The 22365-nt window shown below is 43.0% G+C and overlaps 1 long non-coding RNA gene across 1 annotated transcript in view; it reads left to right on the top strand.

Moving 5' to 3' along the window:
* The window catches only part of LOC311623209, a 122975-nt gene extending 104154 nt beyond the window's left edge, over positions 1-18821 (top strand). Inside the window, exon 3 of the long non-coding RNA XR_014795124.1 lies at positions 18736-18821. This is a non-coding gene — a long non-coding RNA (uncharacterized lncRNA). The remainder of the gene's footprint in view (positions 1-18735) is intronic.
* Positions 18822-22365: the final 3544 nt, after the last annotated feature.

Here is a 22365-nt window from a genome sequence, read left to right as displayed (position 1 = left end):
AAGCTTTAGGAGTCATAACAGTATATATATATTTAAATATATTTTATTGATTTTTTACAGAGAGGAAGGGAGAGGGATAGAGAGAAACATCGATGAGAGAGAATCATGGATCAGCTGCCTCTCACACACCCCCTACTGGGGATGTGCCCGCAACCAAGGTACATGCCCTTGACCGGGATTGAACCTGGGACCTTTCAGTCCACAGGCCGACACTCTATCCATTGAGCCAAACCAGTTTTGGCATAACAGTATCTTTTGAAAAATGCCATAATTTGTCCTGCAAGATCCTTTGTGATCTGGCCCCTGCCTCCTTCTTGGCTATCAATCTCTCTTTGTTCTCTTCCTGGCTCACTGCTTTCCACCCACACTGGTTTCCTTCTGTTCCTTGAACAAGTTCATTCCTGACTTAGGACCTTTGCACTGGGTGTTATATTACCTCTGCTTCGACTGCCCAGCCATAGATCTGTCTATAACTGACCTCCAGAGGCCTCCCAACATACATAAAGTGGGCCCAGTCTCTACCACACGACCAGGTTTTATTTTCTTATGGGAGAGTATGTCCCTGCATGCTGAATCCCTGGTTCCAGTCCCTGTGGCCTTGGTTCTAGGGTTCCTTTGACCCTTTGATTAGAATCTTTCCCACGTTTGTGAGTCAACACATTTAATTTTTGCTAAAGAATCTGAGGGAGATTTCTGACACTTTAAGTAGAAAGAGTCCAAAAGCTGAGGCTAATCTTTACAAAAGACCCTACCCCAAGGAAGGCTGCTCCTAAGTCGAGGCCCTTCCTGTGCAAGAAGCCCCACTGGTTTTAGGTTAACATCCTTAAGCCTTCCATCCTTTGATGAGAAAAAACTATCTCCAGCTTCCACCAAGGGTAGAAGGAGGCAGACTCACAGTTTATCTCCCAAATGCCATGACACCACCAACCAGCTATCAGAGTTTTTGGGGAGGCAGAGTAAGACAGAAGAATTTAGGGAGAAAGGAACCTCAGGGATGTGTCTGCATGATCTGAGGTTTGCTACCATATCCAAAGAGTTGAAAGGAGCTCGGCAGCTCTGCCTGTCTTCTGGTGGGTGATGATCACAGTTGCATTAACTGAGCAACTTCTGGATGCCAAGCACTGTGATAACACAACTGCTGCCATTTGGGGAGTATGGTCTCTGGACCAGGCACAGTGTTAGGCACTCTAGGAGCATTATAGCACCTCGTTCTCCCAACAGTTATCTGAGGTAGGAATTATTATCCTCGCCAAACAGATGAAGAAATACGTAGGCTCAGTGAGCCGAAGGGACTTGCCAGGTGATTCCTATTGCAAAGGTGATCTTCCTTCTACTACGGTAGTATTATACATGGCATTGTCTCTTTGCTAAATCTCCTGGTACCTGATTCCTAGCATGAGAAGAACCAGTGACTAAATGCGGGTACCCTGAAACCCAACCAATGAATTACCAGTGTGGACCTGCCAGCTCAGGAATGTGACCCCAAGGAAGTTACCCCAGCCCTTCTATAGCCGTGCGTCAGAGGGAGATACCAGGGTCTGAGTCACTTCCTTGGGAACTCCCTTACAGAAACTGTCCTGGGAATAATATAACTCAGGAATCTGAGCTGAACTGCCGATGGGGCCGATTCCTGCCAACTGCCTGAGGTTATTTACCTCTGACTGTTTTGGTAGGTGCAGCTGAAGGTGATCTTGGAGCTTCTCCAAATATGGACAGGCCTCTTTAATAGAAAGTGCCCGGGTAAGACAAATAGCAAGTGTAGAAGGCTCCATGGGGGCAGAGGTCTGGGAAAGGAATGGAGTGGGTGTCTGTCACCAAGAGAAGGATTCCTAAGGCCCCTCTCTCAGGGGCATAACCAGAATCACAGCCTGAGATCCTGTGGGTCAGGGATAAGGCTACATTAGTGAAAGGGCTGTGGCTTGACCTCCTATGGGAGACATGAGGTCATTGGTGTCCACATGCATGGCCAAGAGCTCAGCAGGATTTGGTGGACAAGAGTAAAGAGCTCACCTTGGATGCTGACACAGGCCTGAGGGTCCTGGGAGAGTCACACATGGTATCTTCACAACTGAAGCTTTTAGGAACATGGATTCCCAACCTCTTTGTTACAGAGGTGGAGAAACCACAGCCCAGGTAGGGGAAGTGGCCTGCTAAAGGTCCCACAGCAAGAGAGCTGGCACCTCCCACACTTATATACCTCCATGTGAGAAATCCCTCATCCTTTTCCTGTTCTAACACTAAAAATAGAACATAGAATAGAGGAAAGGAGCAGTGTTAGCCTGGCTGTTTTGGGGAGATACATGTGCCTGAGCTCATGTGATTCCCCTGAGTGTCCCTGGAAAGCCAAGTTGGCATCCTGAGTTGTGTGGATGGGGTCATGCTTGTGCTAACCATTCACCAGCACACCTCCAAACGCGGAAGGGTGTTCCTGAAACCCTCCGGGCATGGAACTTTGCCTGTGATTTTCCTCTGATGATATCTTGTTTTGCCAACTAAATTAAGACTTTGACAGAGAACGGAGACTACCTCTAGCAGTTTAGTTCAATTAAGATTTCACATCAACAAATTAAAATGCATCTTCACTGTCTGCAAAGTAAATCTGCCTGCGTTTAGGAGGAGGCTCTGACACTTGCTGTTAAGGGACCTAGCCTGTGATTGCTGAGCAGCAAAGAGGACCCACCCATTCTGGGCCTGGTTTGGGGTTCAGGGCCAGGGTTTGTATCTGGGACTATAGCTTGTGGGCCAGGGCTTCCCAATCATAAGCGTGAGGACTAAGCTGAACCCTTGATGAAGTGTTCACTGTTTACATAAATAGTGTAAAATGATAGAAATGAGAAGAATGTAGTCACATTTCCCATAAAACGACGTCAATTTAAATCAAAGGACTATTGACAAATACTTTTCCAGTGCCTAATTTGTCAGTCTCTCTTCAAAGCACAGAGGATACAGCAATGAACAAAGCAGACACAAATCCTGACTCTCTTGGAGCTTTTTTTCTATGGGGGAGAAACTGATAATAAACAAGACAAATGAGTGAAATATGCAATAAACTAGAGAGTGATTAAGAGCTATGGAGAAAAATATAACCAGGAACGTGGATAGGATGTATGCAGGGCAGAAGAGTAGTTGAGAAGGGCATGAGAAGGTGACAGTTGAGTCAAGACATGAAAGGTGAGAAATTGAGCCATAGAAATTCGGGGGATGTAGGACTCAGTACCCTGGGGAGAGGGTTGCCGGGTACAAAGACTAATGTGGAGCCCTGGCTGGGTAGCTCCGTTGGTTAGAGCATCAATCCAATATACCAGGGTTGTGGGTTCAGTCCCCAGTTAGGGCACATCTAAGAGTCAACCAATGAATGTATGAATAAGTAGAACAGATCGATGTTTCTCTCTCTCAAACCAATAATAATAATAATAATTAAAAAAAGACTAATTGTAGGTGATCTGTGGCTAGAGCTGAGTGACAGGAGGGAGAGGAGGAGGAGAGGAGATCGGAGGAATGGGACTGTAGGCCTGTAGTCCATTGTAGGAACTCTTGAGTAAACAGGAAGCCTTTGCAGAGTTGCAGCAAAGAAGCCAGCTCTGTCATAGATGTGAATAGATGGTGCACAGAGAGAAGGAAGGCAAGGTTGGGAGTAGGGAGATCAGTCAGAAGACTATTGTAGTGACTGAAGTGAGGTAATGTGGTGGCCAGAGTGATAGGTCCAGAGCTGAGGGAGACATTGGTTCAAAATTAGTAATATCCTAGAAAATCCAGCATGTAAAGTTTGGCATCCCCTTGAGATCTTTGCCAAAAGGCAATTCCATGGGTACTTAGCTGTGGGAAATTGTGACAGGGCACTCAACTCTTTAATAGCAGCAATGTGGGGCTCCAAAAAGTGGATCTTTTCCTCTGTAAATGAGATGAATAATTTTTTTCTTATAGAGAAGGCAGGTAAGGGTATTTCCCTTTTAAAATTAGAATAGAGAACTGATAAAATGCAAACTCAGGAGGGCAGGTACTGTGCCCATATCCTAGTCTCAGGTGTTCCCCAACACCTATTTCAAGTCCCATGACATGTGTGCCCCCAAAATAGCCGCCAAACAAACACATTTTAAGTAGGAATTAAAACAGTTTTAATAACAAACTCAGAAAAAATAAAAAAACTAGACAATAAACAAGCAAAACACACACACACACACACACACACACACACACACACACACACTAGTGGCCCATTGCAGGAAGATTCCTGCAATAGGGCTTCCTGCTGTGGTTGCTGCCCCACCTGCTTTCCTCCCTTCTTCCTGCCCTGCTTGCTTCTCCACAGCTTTGTTCCCTTCTGCAGGCTTGGCTTTTTTCTACACTGTCTTGATATGCAAATTAACTGCCACCTCCCGTTGGGTTAATTTGCATAATCACCCTGATTGTCTGATGGGTGTGGCTTGTGTAGCGGAGTGATCATTAATTTGCATATTACTCTATTATTAGGTCATATATATATATATATATATACACACACAATATATATATATATATATATATATATATATATATATATATTAACCCAGAGGGCTGTTTGTGTGAGAGGTTTTTGTGTTTGTTTTCTGTCAATATAAAGAATTATCATCTTTATATGGGTCCTAACTTCTGGAGACTAGGGTAATTTGGGGGTTGTTTTCAGTCCCTTCCTCTTCACTTATCTGTTTCCCTTCTCCCTCTTCCTCTGTAATCTTAGTTGGCCATTATATAAAACTGAATAGAGTTTTATGCTTTTTATTCTTACTAGTCAATATGTTTTTATTTCTATCTCTTAGAAAATCCCTACAACTAAATTAAATTCTTTATTACTTGTGTAACTCTCAATTGATTTTTCTCTCACTGTATGCCAGCATACTCACTTTCTGAGCCTAAGAAATGGGTACTACTTCCTGGTGAGAAGGAAATCATACTCAACAAGGCACTCTGGGCTTTCCACTACTTCAGCCTTCTCCCCTAGTTGACTTATATGATAATTTGCATAGATCTACATATGTTAAGCAATCAACCTCTCTCCTTTTATATTTAAGCCTAAAATAATTTTGATTTTATGATATTTTTCTTCTCTGCTGCCTTCTTTGTTTCTTACTGGCCCTGAGATTTAGATTTTTAAAAAAATATATATTTTATTGATTTTTACAGAGAGGAAGGGAGAGTGATAGAGAGCCAGAAATGTCGATGAGAGAGAAACATCGACCAGCCGCCTCCTGCACATCCCCTATGTGCCTGCAGCCAACGTACATGCCCTTGACCGGAATCAAACCCGGGACCTTTCAGTCCACAGACCGACGCTCTACCACTGAGCCAAACTAGTTTCGGCAAGATTTAGATTTTTGTAAAAGGAATTGATGTAAGGTCAAGGGTACATACACATTATCCCAACAGCCATGGGAGAGAGGCAGACTGAGGAGCAGCATGGTGAGATTGTCTTTAGGATTCATTTATTTATTCACCAAATGTTTATTGAGTACCTATTATGCAGTAGGCTCTGTTTCAGGTGCTAGAAATACAGTGGTGAGCAAGCCAGGCACATTTTTTACTCACACGAAGCTTTCACTCAACCAAGGAAACTAGGCAATAAACAAGCAAAACACAAATAAAAACATTATTTTTGATGCTTACACGTGCTAAAATGAAAGCAGTGACTAGAAAATTGGTTTAGATTGGTTAGTTCATAGAACATCTCTCTGGAAAAGTGACATCTGAGCTAAGGCCTGAATGATAAGGAGACAACAATGGTAAACATCTGCTAGAAAAGTGTCCCAGACAGTGGGAACAACTTTGAAATGAGAAAGAGCTTGGAGGGTTTGAGGAATAGGAAGGAGCCGTATCATTTAGAACACTTGCAGTGGAAAGAAAGAGAAGTTGCTGTAAATTCAAAATGAAAAGAACTTTTATTCCCTCACATAAAGAAGCTTGGGGGTAGAAAGGGTAGAATTTTAAATCAAGCAAATCAACATTACCTAGGGCAGCTATTTCCAACCTTTCTCTCTCATGGCACACATAAACTAATTACTAAAATTCTGCAGCAAACCAAAATATATATTATATTTTTTGCTGATCTGATAAAAAAACAACCCCACACACATATAATTTTGTTTGTTACAAAGAGGAAGGAAGAGGGATAGAGAGTTAGAAACACCGATCAGCTGTCTCCTGCATACCCCCTACCAGGGATGTGCCCGCAACCAAGGTACATGCCCTTGACCAGAATCGAACCTGGGACCTTTCAGTCAGTAGGCCGATGCTCTATCCACTGAGCCAAACTGGTTAGGGCCACACATACAATTTTGATTCATCACATCAGATGGCTATTGTTGTGTTGGCTGTTGTCATCTTTTAATTTGACAATAGTAGGGAAAAGAAGTTAGTGCCCCTCACTATTGGCAGTGAAAAGAGCACCAATTATTCCTGGCGATTGGACCTCAGTTCAGCAGTTCTGGCTTAGAGAAGAATTCAGAGCCAAGACTCAAGTTTATAAGAGAAAGTTACAGAGGTAGAAGCAGTGAACTATAGAAGAAATGGGCTCAGGAAACAAGTTACAGAGGCAAAATAGGGGCCCTTAGAACTTGGAAGAAAGAGAGAGGCAAGGAAAATGTGAGTGGGTAAGGCACAGGTTGTGTGTGTGTGAGAGAGAGGGAGAAAGAGGAAGAGGATGTGGGGGAAGAAGGGGGAGAGAGAGAGAGAGAGAGAGAGAGAGAGAGAGAGGAGAGAGAGAGAGAGAGAGAGAGAGAGAGAGAGAGAGAGAGAGAGAGAGAGAGAGAGAGAGAGATCCTGTCTTGGGGGATGTTATCTGGAGGTCTCAGTGGAGGATTCCAGTAGAATATTCATTAGCTTTCCACTGATATCCCTAGGTCTTCACTGATTGGTTGGCCCCAGGGCAGGGGGATCATTAGTCAATGTAGCTGGTCCTGAGGCAGCCATGAAGGGACTTGTCTGGTTTTGCTGCTTTTCTGGGCCTGGAGCTGAAACACAACTGAGGCCTAGATGTATTTGATACAGATCAGAACTTCATTGTCCTGGGGGTTTAATGCTTAAGGGCTATTTCCTGGCCCTTATTTGTACCTAAACATGCCAGGGGAGGATCCTAACTGCATGACCAGCAATATTCGAGGGGAGGAAAGGTCACCTTGGAGGCAAGGTTCCAGCACAATTTTGGTCATTACTAGGTACCAGGGCTTTCCACCCTCGTGACCTTCTGTATGTACCTGGCCTTTTATCCTTGCTCTGCTCAAGCCTGTCTAACTGCCTACCACATGACTAAGTACTCAGATACTGCATACTTTTAAAATTCTTGCAGCACACCAGTTGAAAAATCACTGATCTAGGGGCAGACTATTCCCTTTCTGCTCAGCCACCCTCTTGTGGTGACTTCCTTCCAGAAGGCAAGCTGGCTGCTAAAGCTCCAACCTCATACAACTTACTCATTCTTGGCATTCACAGGCAGAGAGAGGAAGAGGACATATCCTTCCCTTTTAGAACAAGGAAAACTTTCCTTTGACTCTGTGAAGATTTCTCTATACATTTCAGATCTCACAATGCAACACAATTCTTCACATATTCATTCCTAAAGTGATCAAGAGGAATGAATGACTCAGACTGGTTTAGAATTGGGTGGGAGAGTGGCCTAGCTTCTACTAAACTTAGTTGTAGAACCAGTGCTCCCAAATTTTGACAAAAAACAAAGCAGGTTTCTGAGAGTAAAAGCAGGTTTCTGTGAGTCAGGAAGAAGTGGAGCACAGCTTGCTGTAGTTGGTGCTCAAGAATATTGGCCATAGGAGGACAGTGTGTCTGGAGCACTGGTATAAGAGAAGCTTATGGAGATGGAAGTGAGGGAATGCAGAACTTGTTTCAGGTTCTTCAAATGTAATCTTTCAGAAATGTGTAAGTTTCTGTAGGCCTTTTGCTCCAGTTACTTCCTCCAGGACTCCCCCCACTAGAGGTGCCACCCCATCTCTGGGTATGGAATTATAGAAAGACTGCTCAGATATCAGGCACTGACTCTGTCACTGGCTGATGACACTGGATGACACTTGCCTTCTTTAAGTCTTCATTTCACTACCTATAGAAATGATAACAATATCTGTTCTGCTTGTCCTTCAGGGCAGTTATAAAGACCAAATGTAAAAAGATTGGCCTGTCCTTTGAAAAATATAAAATGCCACAGTTACTATTATTGCTACGGCTATCATTCATGTTCCCTGAGAAACGAAGGGGTTTGAAATTTTGAGTAGTCACATCCTCTAGCTTCTTGGGAAGGGATGGTATCATTTGGGAAAGCTGCACACTCTGAGGGGATAGGAGGGCATCCTTGGGCATCCTTTTGCCCTTCCTCCCCCCAGACCTTACGTCGGTGTCTCCCAGCCCCCCAGCAGCTTTCTGTGCTTCACATCAGAGATGTCCTTAGAAACAAGCTGGGCTGATGTTCAATGAAATGTAAACTCAAGCTGGCTGAGCTATTATCCTTTTTTCTTGATAAAAAGAGGGAATGTATTTTCATTACTGGCAGAGTGCTTTTTCCGTAGCTGGGGAGGACAATTAAGCCCTGGAAATGCAGCAATCCATTTCACACTGAGAGGAGATTTGAGAGATGACTTTCCCCAAACATCCAGGCCCTGGACGAGCCGAAAATAGGGCCACTGTTCCTAACAATAAAAAGCCATAGAATTTTTGTAGAAATAAGCTAAAACAGCCCCCAGATGCTCTCAAGTGACTTGCAGTAGAAGGGGATGCTGCTGCTGCTACTCCAGTGAGAGCTGTGACCCTGACACTTCTCCACATAACTCTAGACCCTTCTCAACCATCCCTTATTTCCATCATCTCTTTAGAAGGTAGGCAAGGAGAAGTACCATGTTATGGGTGGCAGCTTCTACTAAATGCTACATTTTAGGTTTAGACACTTGATTTTTCTTCATAATCTTTTTTAAGTTAATGCTTTTAAAAAAAGATTTTTATTGATTTTTAGAGAGAGATGAAGGGAGAGGGATAGAGAGGTAGAAATATCAATGAGAGAGGAACATCGTCAATCAGCTACTTCTTGCACATTCCCTATTGGGGATTGAACCAGCAACCTTTAGGTTCCTCAACCACTGAGCCACACCAGTTGGGCCTTCATAATCTTTTGATCATTTTCTGCACCTCTCAAGCCAGAACCTGTATCCAAAGAATCAGATCTCTAAGACTAACCTAGTTGTCCATTCAAAGCCCTCTTCTAGGATAGGACAACCCTCCTTTTTCCTCTCTATTTCTCTCCCTTTTTTCTTTCTTTCTTTCTTTCTTTCTTTCTTTCTTTCTTTCTTTCTTTCTTTCTTTCTTTCTTTTTTTTTGTGTGATGAATTTGTGGCTCTACTTCTCAGCTTCTTGAGGCAGAGATGAGAGGACTACTTTTTCTCTACCTTCCCTGTTCCAATCCAAGTGGGTGTGTGTGGGGGGGAGGAGGGATAGGAGGGGGCAGGAAGAGTCTACCTCACCCTTACACTATGGAGTAGGGACAGTTTTCCTTATCTCCTTCATCTCTAAATCTTCTGCTGCCAGCACAGTGCCTGGGACAGTCAGCTCTCAGATGTTTGATGAATGAATGAATGAGTGAGTGAATAGACAAATGAACAGAGCCACCTCTGTGTTGGTTTATGTCTCATGGCTTTATCTCTTTATTCTGTTCTACACCCCACAGCTCCCCGAATTATAACTTAGAAAATGGAAATTACTTTAGAGATGCAGGGACTGAGTATCAGTGGAGTGATAGTGATCTGATACATTATTATAATTTTTTTTCCTTAAACCCCTTAAGCAATAGTTTTCCTCCTGAAGGGATCCCAAATCAGTTGTGAACTTTCACCTGCCTTGGGGGAGTAAAAGGAGAGGACTGGAGTAGTTGTCCAAGCTTATAATCTTCTCCATTACTCAGGCATGCTCCCCTGAGCTTTTGCATGCTTTTATTTTAATGCTGTCATTTGTATTAGGCTAGACTCCAGCCCAGCCAGGCCAAAAAGGGAGGTGGAGGAACCAGGGAGGAAGTGATGGAAAAATAAATACCCAGAGGGTTCATGATGACCTGACCATGGCTTTAATATAAATCAAATTTTCTCTAACCTGCCTTCCCACAGTCAGCATTTCTTTTAGAAATAATTTGTAATGATCAAACTCCAGTTAGGCCAGAAGACTCCTTGCAAAGGACTTTGATGTGATTAGGGAAAGGCTTGGAAATACATTTGCATGGTTCTTGTCCTCTCTGCCAATGACATTCCTGGAGAAGGCACCTTGTCTTTCCTGGCAAGAGAAATTCCAAAGGCACATAAGAGCTGGAGACCAGACTTCAGGGTCACTGGGCTGCTGCTCCAAGGCTGGCCTAAGAAGGAGAGCTTTCCTGGAATAGTGAGATTGACAGATTTTCCAACTCAGCATTCAAGAACTGAGAGTCAATGAGTGGTCCAAAGTGGGACAGTGCCAGGTGTGTGCTAACAACTGTACCCAGCACTTCAGCATGAAGGCTCTTAGGTAATTGCCCAGCACTCAACATGGGTCATCTCAGGGGAGTTCTGGTCTTGCCCCCAGCTAAGAAATAGTGACAACCTCTCCTACCCATTCTCACATCTTTTAAAAAATATATATTTTATTGATTTTTTACAGAGAGGAAGGGAGAGAGATAGTTAGAAACATCGATGAGAGAGGAACATTGATCAGCTGCCTCCTGCACACCCCCCACTGGGGATGTGCCCACAACCAAGGTACATGCCCTTGACCGGAATCCAACCCGGGACCTTTCAGTCCGCAGGCTGACGCTCTATCCCCTGAGCCAAACCGGTTTCGGCCCATTCTCACATCTTAACCCTTCAACTCTGCAGCAGCTGAGCCAGGGAGAGACGAAAGTTAAACAAAGTACAATGAAAAATAAAAAATACTGTTTAAAGAAATTAAAGAAAACTTACATAAATGGAAAAAACATTCCACGTTCATAGAAGATTCAATTGCTAAGATAGCCATACCCCCAGAATTAATCTATAGATTCAACTCAGTTCCAATCAAAATCCCAGCTGCTTCATAATAAGAAAAATGCTGAACAGTCTTGGCTGGGTAGCTCTGTTGGTTAGAGCATCATCCCGATATACCAAGGTTTTGGGTTCCATCCCTGGTCAGAGCGCAAACGAGAATCAACCAGAACAACAAATCCATCCTTTCTTCTCTCTCTCCTTCCCTTCTTCCCTCCCTCCCTTCATTTCCTTTCCTCTCTCTCTCTCTAAAAAAACAATCAATAAAAGAGAAATTTAAATATATATATGTGTGTGTATATGTGTGTGTGTGTGTGTGTGTGTGTATATATATATATATATATATTGATTTCAGATAGGAAGGGAGAGGGAGATAGAGATAGAAACACCAATAATGAGAATCATCGATTGGCTACCTCCTGCATGCCCTCTCCTGGGAATTGAGACTGCAACCAGGTATGCGCCCCTGATCGGATTTGAACCTGGAACCCCTCAGTCCACAGGCGCTCTGTCCACTGAGCCAAACCAGCTAGGGCAGAAATTTTTTTAAGCTGAAAAAATGGAAAACAAGTTTTCTGGGATTCATCAGAAACCAAGGTCACAGGACAAACTGCCATCGTAAAACTAGAGAAACAGATAAATACTAGTACATCGAATCTAGGTCAGTTTACCTGAAAACAAGCTGCTGGAGCCAGGAACCAGTAGGAATGAGACATGAACCTTGAAAGTATTGTGCAAAGTAAAAGAAGCCAGACACAAAAGACCACACATTATATGATTCCCTTGATATGAAATATTCAGAATAGGCAAAGTCATACAAATAGGAAGTAGATAGTGGCGGGATGAGTGGGAAATGAGGAGTGGCTGGGATGAGTGGGAAATGAGGAGTGACTACTAATGGATACAGAGTTTCTTTCTGGGGGTAATAAAATGTTCTAGTGTTAGATAATGGTGATGGTTGCACAATTTTATGGATATATCAAAAGCCACTTAATTGTACATTTAAAAATAGTATTATGCTGCCCTGGCCAAGTAACTCAGTTGGTTCCCTGGTTAGGGGACATACAAGAAGCAACCAATGAATGCATAAATAAGTGGAGCAACAGATCAATGTTTCCTCTCTCTTCCTTTCCCTCTCTAAAGTCAATCAATAAAAATTTAAAAAAATAGTATCATGTGATATTATTATATGATTCACATATAATATGTGAATTTTATCTCGAACAAAAATTTAGCAAAGGATTTAAAATGGAAATTCCAAATTTTTCTTCATTTTGAGTCTGCAGACTATTTTCAGGAACCTGAGCTTCTGTAGGTCATTTCTCTACTGACTCACTAACCAACCTAGCTCTAGACCATTCTGCTTCCAACTCTCCAAAAGGCACTTCCTTGTGTTTTGCTGATTTGATAAGAGGAAGTCTGGGAAATGGAAGGAAAGAGAGTGAGGGAGGAGCCTAAACAAAGGTGGCTAGGACTGAGAAATACTTGAAATGAGACTCCAGAGTCTCATGATCCTACTGCTCTGCAGGAGGCCATCTCCTCCATGATATCTGTTTTTTTCTTTCCCCAAAGCATTTCATCTAACATACATCATTTTGACCAAAAGACCTTACACTAGATCCTTTACTGCCTTATAGGCTCTCTGACTGTTCCATAGACAGGCATTTTACTTCTTTCAGGTGTATGTCCCTCCACATCACAACCTATTCCATAGCAGGACCCTTATCTTGGTCTCACAGATCCTTAATCCAGGAAAGAACTTTGGGCATCACCTGGCCCTATCGTCGTAATGTAAATGTATCCAACTATTGGACTCTTGAGTTTCTCCAAGTCTTTCAGCCTCCTGGGGTCATCTTTCCTTCTGTGTTTGGCTAGAAGTACTCACATCATGCTGTCCCCACCCCCCAGTATAATAGAAAATCCATGTCCTGAACTCTGTCTTTGGGAAGTCTTGATGGGCAGTAGTGTATAGTGCTTAAGTGAATGCGTTTGAAGCCTGGGTTCACATCCCAGCTCAGCCACTTACTTGTGGTATGACCTTGTATTAGTTATTTAACTTTATGCCTCAGTATCCTTGTATATAAAATGGGGATAGTGAAAGTTCCTCTTTTGCAGGGTTGGTATAGCATTAAATGAGTTACAAGCAATATACAAATATAAAGCACTTAGCACTATACCTGCCACTCCATTAATTACAATAAAATTGTTTGCTCTTACTACCTGTTTCTGCTGAATTCTTGACCTACTATGCACCTTGTCGCTTTCTCCTCTTGTTATCAGGGGAAATTGGGTATTCTCTTTCCCACTGGGTGCTGGGGGTGGGGTCCTTACAATATCTCAAGAAAAAGAATTTTCTGAGACTCACACGGGAGGATAAGTGAGTGGAATTACATCCCTGGGCCTCCAAAGTCCTATTCCAGTCATAGAAGAAGAGTAGCTGGGGTTTCAGCAAAACTAGAAGGAAAGCCAGTGTCCAGTTTTTATTCCATGTTGTAGCCAGGTCCAGTTCAGCATCAGGCTAGTTTCAGTCTATTAGTACATGGTGTGTGGGATTCCGCATGGCCATGGGCCATGTGGGTGAATGCCAGGAAGCGGAAGTGAGAGAGCCCCACAAGCCAGGAGGCAAGTGCAACATACCAAAAGGAACCAAGAGAAACTAAGAGCAACAAGAGAACAAATTCCTTTGTTTAGGGGATTAAATATCCCAAATTTCATGCCTTTGCCATGGCCACGCCCATTCTGGCCAATGATCTGTTCCAAGGAGTGACTGACAAACAAGTACCTTCCCAAAGTCACCCCAACTTTATTGAGCATGAGTCTATTCTCCTCCCTGTCCGATCCTTTTTCCGGAGAGATCTGTAGGGAATACACTGGTGGCTCCCTGAGGAGTGTAAAGCTTTAGCTTCCTGAAGAAGCTGCCCAAATTATATGCATATAATATTTGGCTTTCTCTTTGCTCCTTCCCTGTAATTAATAACCAGGTCATTATAATGGTATCATTCTCAAGTTGCCAATATCTCTTCACTTTCCAAAGCACCTCTAGTTAATGACTTTGTGTAGTAGACTCACTAAAAGTTTTTGGGAAACAGAAAGCCATGCACCATACAGCCAACAACTTAATAGTGTGTCTTGGGCATCCGTGTTATTTAGCGATGGTTTGGCTCAGTGGATAGAGCATAGGCCTTTAGACTAAAGAGTACCAGGTTGAATTCCTGTCAAGGGCGCATGCCTGGGCTGCGGGCTTGAGCCCCAGTAGGGGGAGTGCAGGAAGTAGTCGATTTCCTCTCATCATTGATGTTTCTAACTCTCTCTCCCTCTCCTTTCCTCTCTGAAATCAATGAAAATATATTAAAAATAGCCGAAACCGGTTTGGCTCAGTGGTAGAGCATCCGTCTGCGGATTGAAAGGTCCCAGGTTCGATTCCGGTCAAGGACATGTACCTGGGTTGCTGGCACATCCCCGGTAGGGGGTGTGCAAGAGGCAGCTGGTCGATGTTTCTCTCTCATCGACATTTCTAGCTCTCTATCTCTTTCCCTTCCTCTTGTAAAAAATCAATAAAATATATTAAAAAAAGAAAAGAAAATATATTAAAAATAAATAATAAATAAAATTCCCTGGTCATTCCTGACACTGGATATCTCGCAGCCACTGTCCATCTTTTCTTCTCTAATGCCAGCTTGCTGCCTTGCTGTGTAGACCCATTTTTCATCAACATCTTCTCACATCTCTTTCTTTCCTCCAACCCTGGAAACAGGAATTTTGTTCTCTTGCTTAGCCTCACTAGCGTGGGGGAGTGAGGTATAGGAAGTGCAAGGAGATATATGTTTTACACTTAAGAGACCTTGAAGGTAGTTTCCGAATAAAGATGACTCCCTCATTCACAATAAGGACTGAAGGAAGCCCAGTGGGGTTCAGGGACACCCCAATGGTTCCTTAGCTAGGAAGAAGTTACCATCTCCCCAAGGAGCATTGCACACCCAGCAAAAGCTATATAAAGCCCACATTGCACAAAGCTCTAGAAAGTAGCATAAGAAAAACCAGCTTCTCTGTGCCACTTGCCCTACGTACTTTGTTACGAGGCCCGGATAATTGGGGAGTTACTGTTTTTGAGGCAGAATCAGAGGTGATATTTTAGTCCATTAAGGTCTCTGCTTCCCAAGGCCCGATTTTCCTCTGGCACCACAATGAATTTTTTCTTTAGCTGCCAAGGAAGGCAGGACTTCAGCAGAAGGTAATTTATGTTAATTTCCCCCCTTTCTGGTCCATTAAGTTTGTAATGTTAATATATCTTACAAGGGCCTCACGACATGAGCTGCTGCATCCTTCCTGGGGCCTACTAGTGGCACACCATTCTGTGCCTGCCTTTCTCCGCTGCCTGCGGACTCCCGCCTCTGGGCATTGGTGGGGGACAGAGTTGGTTTCCATCTGCTCAGATGAAAGTTAATGGTTCCCTGCAGTGGGACCCCTGAAAGCTCTGGGAGGACAATTGCTACCAACAAAAATCTTCCCTGGGCAGTTCTTCACAGTTCCTTTAACCACCCCTGTTCCGAGCGCAGCTTGATAGAATCTAATGGGTGGTCTCCTGAAAAGAGGCTAGAGTGGAATAAATTAAGCAGCATACATTTCATGACCATCTGTTACTTGTGCTGTCTTGTGGTGGGGAGGAGAGGCTTGGAGATTAAAAAAAAAAAATACAAAACACATCCTGCCCTTCAGGTACTTTTGTTATCTGGGAAATTGGGGTATCCCTTTCCTCACTGAGTGCTTACTGTAGAATGAAGTCCTCACAATACCTCAAGAAAAAGAATTTTCTGAGACTCACATGGGAAGATGAGTGATTTTCATTTGTGTGGAATTATATCCCTGGGTTTCCAAAGTCCCATTTCCCCTAACCCAGTTCTGGAAGAAGTGGAGTTGGGGGTTCAGTAGAGCTAAAAGCAATGCCAGTGCCCAGAGCTTCGATTCCATGCTGCAGCCAGGTCCAATCCAGCATTAGGCTAGTTACAGTCCATTAGTCCATTGGGTGAGGGGGTTGGGAGAGAGAGACCCAATGCAGGGGAGCAGGAGCAAGAGAGCCCCGCAAACCAGGAGTCAAGCAAGAGCATCAGAGCACAAGAGAAACCAAGAGGAACAAGAGAGCAAACTCTGTTTAGGGATTAAATATCCCAAATTTCTCGCCCTTGCAATGGCTACACCTGTTCTGGCCAATGACTTCTTCTTAGGTATGACAGATAGTAAGCACCTTTGCTAGTTCCCCCCAACTTTACTAGGCATGTGTCTATCTCCCTGCTATCCAGTTCCTTCCCGCCATGATCTACAGCAGAGGTTCCCAAACTTGTTTGTGCCGTAGACCCCTTGCCATGTTTTTCGGTTTTGGGTAGACCCCCTACTTACCTGATATTGATTTTTTTGTAAATTTCTAACTGTAGTGAAGTTTAGTGTTAAAAACTTGAAATAAAAACACATGTTAAGTTTTATACATTTATTTATTGAATTTAAATTAAAACTACTCAAAATAAAATTTTGTATCTGTTATATAAAATATACGTAACATAAAATTTAATAAAAAATAATGTACCTACTTTTCTCCGGCATTCTCAAACAAAATAACACTGATTCACTATAATTTGTATGATAAACTACCAGTTTATATATTTTTAAATGTTTTCTCAGCACTTTCCTATTCAAGATTCAGGAAACGAATGAACGTATTTTTCTCACATTCATATTTATAGAGTGACGAATTGAACAAGTCGGTGCAAGTTCGCGAAGCTTTGAGACAAAAATTGGCAAGAATGTTTACTGCGCGTATGCTTGTAACAAGATGATACTGGTATATCATTATGTGCAGGTTTTTATCCTACAACTTACACAATTTTATAAACATATATAATAAATTTTTTACTTCATAGGTACTTTTATAAATAATTTATATGTTTTTATATTATAAGATAATATGATGTAAGTAAATAGGTACTATCAGTGTATGTTGAGATCCACTATCGTGGACCCCCATTTTCATTTCATGGACCCCCAAATTTTTTTTTCGCTGACGTAGACCCCTTGCAGGTTGTCATAGACCCCTGGGGGTCGATATAGACCACTTTGGGAATCACTGATCTACAGGGTACAAATGCATAAAGCTGAAGCTTTCTGGCGAAGCTGCCCGAATGACATGCCTGTAATATTTGGCCTTCTCTTTTTCTCCTTTCCTGTTACTAATAACTAGATTTGATACCATTGTAATAACCTAGTTATTATATAATTCTAATTAATTTGAATTTATATTTAAATAGCCGCAGGCGCATAGAGGCTACTGTATTATACAGTGAAATTCTAAATAGTACGCATAAAATAGACAAAAAGAGAGTGAGAACTGAAGTAGGAAGACTAGTTAGGAATGCAATAGTCCAAATTATAGACAGTGGGCATTTGGATGAGGTGGTAGCTCTAGGGATAGTAAGAAGTGGTTAGATTCTGGGTATATTTTGATCTAGAGGCAACAGGCTGGTGGATTGAATAGTATTGAGTACTAGAGGCCTGGTGCATGGAATTTGTGTACTCCGAGCAGGGGGTGCGGGAGGTCCCTCAGCCTGACCTGCGCCCTTTCACTGTCCAGGAGCTCTTGGGGGATGTCCAACTGCCACAGAGGTGCAAGAGGCTCACCACCACCGCTACATGCCAGCCATGAGCCTGGCTTCTAGCAGAGGTACCGAGGCGCGTGCAAGGAGAGGGCTGGCAACTGAGTTCATGGCTGGCTTTTTCAAGCCAGAGGGAGACACAAGCTCTTGACTGCTCTGAACTCCAGTTCCAGGCAAGACTGGGGAACCCAGAGTCATACAGGGAGAAACTAGACTGTCTGGCGCAGGCAAATCTCGAGGGCAGCTTTCTCTCAGAGGTGCTTGCAGCGATTACCATGGGACCCTGAGACCCAGGGGCCTCTTAGGGCAGGGCTGATGGGAAGCCATTGCCGTTTGCTCCGCCCTGAGATCCCGCCCCATCCAAGCTGTCCATAGATGCTTTTGCATATGAATGGCCTCGTCCTTTGAATTCTAAACTTACCTAACAAACTGCAGCCGAGTCAGTGAGACCCAGAACATCCAAAAGAAGACCCAAGGCCCCATAGCAGGGATGGGAACCGGATGGAGGGGAGATATAGGGGGAAAAAAGAGGGACATCTGTAATAATTTCAACAATAAAGATTGGTAAAAAAAAGAAAGAATAATAAATACTTTTCTCCAGCGGTAGATAAAATAAAGAATGCGGTGTAAACTAATCTGGATTTGAATCCCAGGTCCCTCCCACACTAGCCATGTGATTTGGGGCAGGTAACCTCAGTTAATTACTTTTTCTCTAAGCCTCTGTTCATTTATAAAATGGGACCTCACAGGTTTGAAATAAGGAACACATAATGTATGCAAAATATTGTGCACGACACCTGACACATAGTAAGAGCTCAGTAAGTGCTGATTTCCCTTCTTTGTAAAATTGGCTCCTAGTAGCTTTGGCCCCAGATTTTTCTTGCGTTAGGCTTCCCAACATCTCCCATCGTTGGCCTGGATTTTCTATGGCTTGCTCAGATCTCATGGCCTTTTCTCCCCTGCATTAATTCTAAGTACCTGCTTGTTATTAAAGCAAAATTATCTCTTTGCCTTGTACTGTGTGATCTGAAAAAGCAGCTATAAATAGAAGGTATGCCATAACACTATTGGTATTTTGTTCCTTAAAGGTTAATGGTCAGGGCTGAACGTTTGGAAAACTTGGCCTACAGCATTCACCAGAAATTACTGTGCTGAGAGGATGGGGAAGGTGTTGGAGAAGGTCTGCTGCGTTCTGGGTGAAAAAAGATGGGCCATTGGAAGGCCCCAACCACGAGAGGTAGTAAGACTGTGGCTTCCATCCAGCCTCCTTCCTGGGCTGAGTTCTTACTGCCTGTCTCTTGCTGGGGAGTGAGAATTCCCCAGAGGACTTGTGGTGATAAGTTGTTGCCTGATCATGCTTCAGTTGCAATTTATTTAAAGTTGACAATAGGGTTTCTCCCTTTTACAAGCAAATTTTCAGCACTTGAATCTCTGAGGCTGGATTTTTAAATGAAAAAGTAGTTAAATTTCACACTTATTATAGCACCTGGCATCTTGTGCCTCCAGAGACTTTATAAAAATGAAACCCTCAGCACCACTGTAAATAGAGAAGGGAGAGGAGAAGACCCTATATATCCTCCCCACAGGACACAAAGGACCAAATATGCCTCATTTCCTTCTCACAGGTGGGCCCAATTAAAAAAAAAAAAAAAAAAAAGTCAATCTTCAAAGGGCTTTTGATTGTTTTTCAGAAGGTTGCTAGCTCAGAGCATCTCCTGGAGGTCAGGATCTGCCTGAAAAATGGTCAGTCTGGCATTAGCATACAGATATGACCTACTAGAGATGAGGTCTTCAGATGCAGGTATTCTGCTCCAGCTCTCCAGGATCAGTATCAGATGATAACTAATAAAAGAAGTTGGATTAATTTCTGCCAACTGTCCCCAGGAGTTGCAGTATGTGAGCCTGTCTGCCCTGAGGGAAGATGAGTACAGGATTTGAGATGTGGTTCAACTGAGGAAAAGTACAACTATATGGTTCTCCTCAACCCCATAACCAAGCTAATTCTGATATCCCGTCCCTGATTGGGTCTCTATAGAAAAAACAATGATCTTTATAGTCAGAGATCTGAGTTAAAATCATCATTCTGTCACTTACTAGCCTTAAAACGTCTCAGTTTCCACATCTATGCAACAGGAATAAAAATAATGTTATGGTATTCTATTGTGGTAATCACTTTGCAGTGTATACAAATGTCAAATCATTATGTTTTACACCTGAAATTAGTATGACATATGTCAATTATACTTTAAAAAACAACAATTTGTCATGCTCACAGATTCTGAGAGTAATTTGGACAAGGCACAGTGGGGACTGGTTGTTTCTTTTTCATTATGTTTGGGACTTCAGCTAGGATAACTTGAAACTTTTCTAATTTGAGACTGTTGACAAGAACATCTATTCATGGCTTCTCCATGTAGCTTGGGTTTCCTCACAGCATGGCGGCCTCTGGAGGCTGCGACTTCTTACATGATGACTCCAGGTTTCAAGAGTGAGTGTCCCAGAAACTTCAAAGCCTTTTATTACCTGGCCTTGGGAGTCACATAGCATCACTTCCACCATACTCTAGAGTCTATAGTCAAAGAAGTCACCAGCCTGCTCAGATTCAACGGGAGAGGCCACAGAATAGACCCCTCCTCTCAATGAGAGGAAGATTAAATAATTTGAAGCCGCCATGTTCTAAAACTATCACCAGATCTTCCCTCACTTGGTTCATGTGAGAAAAGAAATAACAATCTTGTACATAGTATGGACTCAATAAAGTTTCTATATCCTCCATCTCCTTTCAGAATAATTTGCACTGCAGAGAAGAGGAACAAAACCAGTGTTGCCAGAATAAACTAAAACTGCTTCTGTCTTATGTCTAGACTAGGGGTGTCGAACTCTATCAGAGACGGGGCCAAAATCTAAAATCCAGCCTAAATCGCGGGCCGAATGGTTTACTGAACAGTCATAAACTGACAATGTCATAAACTGACAGCGGAGTGCAGTGATGACAGCGCGGTGCGGGCCACATTGCAAGGCCTGGCTGGCTGGATTTGGCCCGCGGGCCTTGTGTTTGACACATGTGGTCTAGACCGTCACAAAACCTGGGAAAATCATCCCTCAATGCCAAATCTTAGGGTGATGACCTAGGGTAGAAAGGTGGTTTAATATTCCTTAGGAATTTTCAGAGTTATTTCTCAGGATAGAAAATTAAAGCAAAAATGGAAAACCAAGCCTAAAATTGAGAAGCTAGCCCTATGATTCTTTCCTATGAACGTCTAAGCCTGTACTTAAAGCTCTAATGTAATTTTGTATTTAAGTGTGTCCTCTCTTTATGCCCTTCAAGGAAACCACCCACAGGAGTGTTTGCATATCTCTGATGGAAAGAGCAGTCCAATGAGGCAGAGAGTCTGAATCAGAGGAAGGCAAGGAAGCTTTCAGCCTTGGAGCCCACTCAGAGAACACAAATTCCAGATTTAAAACTCAGCTCCTATTTTTTGAAGTCCATGTTCCATTTGCTTTTGGCACGTTCACTTCTTTTGTTCACAGAGAAAGTAGAAGCTCTAAGGGGCTCAGAGAGAGACCTCTCTCACACCAAATCACTTTCACAAGGCCACAGGGAAGAGCTGAGTGTAAATAAATCAGGAACTTATAGCCTCTCCCCTCCACCCCCTTGAATTGTACAAGGAAACATAAATTAAGGGGGAAATTGCTAAAGGAGAGAAGAGTGTGCAGGGTTTTTAGCTAACTTTAAAGCTTTGAAAGCATCTTTGGAATCATGTCATAATACTTTCTGTTCAGGTCACCAAGAGATGCTGGTGAGCAGGTGGACAATGAGAACCATATGGGACAAGCAGAAAGGCCCTGGATATCAACGAGGTGATAAGGTGAAAGGTAGTATATTAGTTATTTGTTGCTGTAACAAATTACCCCAGAGTATAATGGCTTAAAAATAAACATTATCTCACACAGTCTGAGGGTCAGAAGTCAAGGAGCAGCTTAGCAAGGTGGTTCTGGCTCAGGGTCTCTCAAAGGTTGCATCAACTGGGTCTGTGGTCATCTGAAGGCCTGATGGGCTGGAGGATCTACTTCTAAGATGTCACTGATGTGGATTTTTCTGGAAGTCTCAGTTTCTCCACAGAGATGCTCTGATATGGCAACTAAACCTCAGAGGAGAGAGAGAGAGAGAGAGAGAGAGAGAGAGAGAGAGAGAGAGAGAGAGAGACAGAGAGAGAGAGAGAGAGAGAGAGAGAGAGAGAGAGAGAGAGAGAGAAGAGAGAGAGGAAAGTTTCAATGCATTTTGTAACCTAATATCAGTGATATATCATTAATTCTGGTGTATTCTATTGGTCATATAGACTCTGGCTTAGTGTGGGAAGGAACTATACCAGGTGTGAATACCAGGAGGCTGAGATTATTAGAGTCTAAATACAGATGAAGGGGCACAGAAATCAGGAGGACAGGTGGTTCTGGGCTCCTCCCCTGAAAGCTTTTTGGTTCAGAGAAGGGCAAACTTCCTATGATCTTCAGCCCTAATGTGCTGTAAGCTCTATTAGGACTGGGGCTGTGTAACTGTGTGTCTTATTCACTGCTCTTCCTGTGCCTGGTCTATGGCTGGTATATAGTAAAGCCTTTGATAAATATTTGTTATGTAACAGGAAAAGACATCTGACTTCCAGGCTCAGGAATGTGGACTTTGTACTGTGGGTGAATAGAAGCCATTGGTCAGGGCACCC

Source organism: Pipistrellus hanaki (assembly GCF_964339955.1).
Source record: "Pipistrellus hanaki genome assembly, chromosome: 5".
NCBI lineage: Eukaryota > Metazoa > Chordata > Mammalia > Chiroptera > Vespertilionidae > Pipistrellus > Pipistrellus hanaki.
This window is presented reverse-complemented; position numbering and strand designations above follow the sequence as displayed.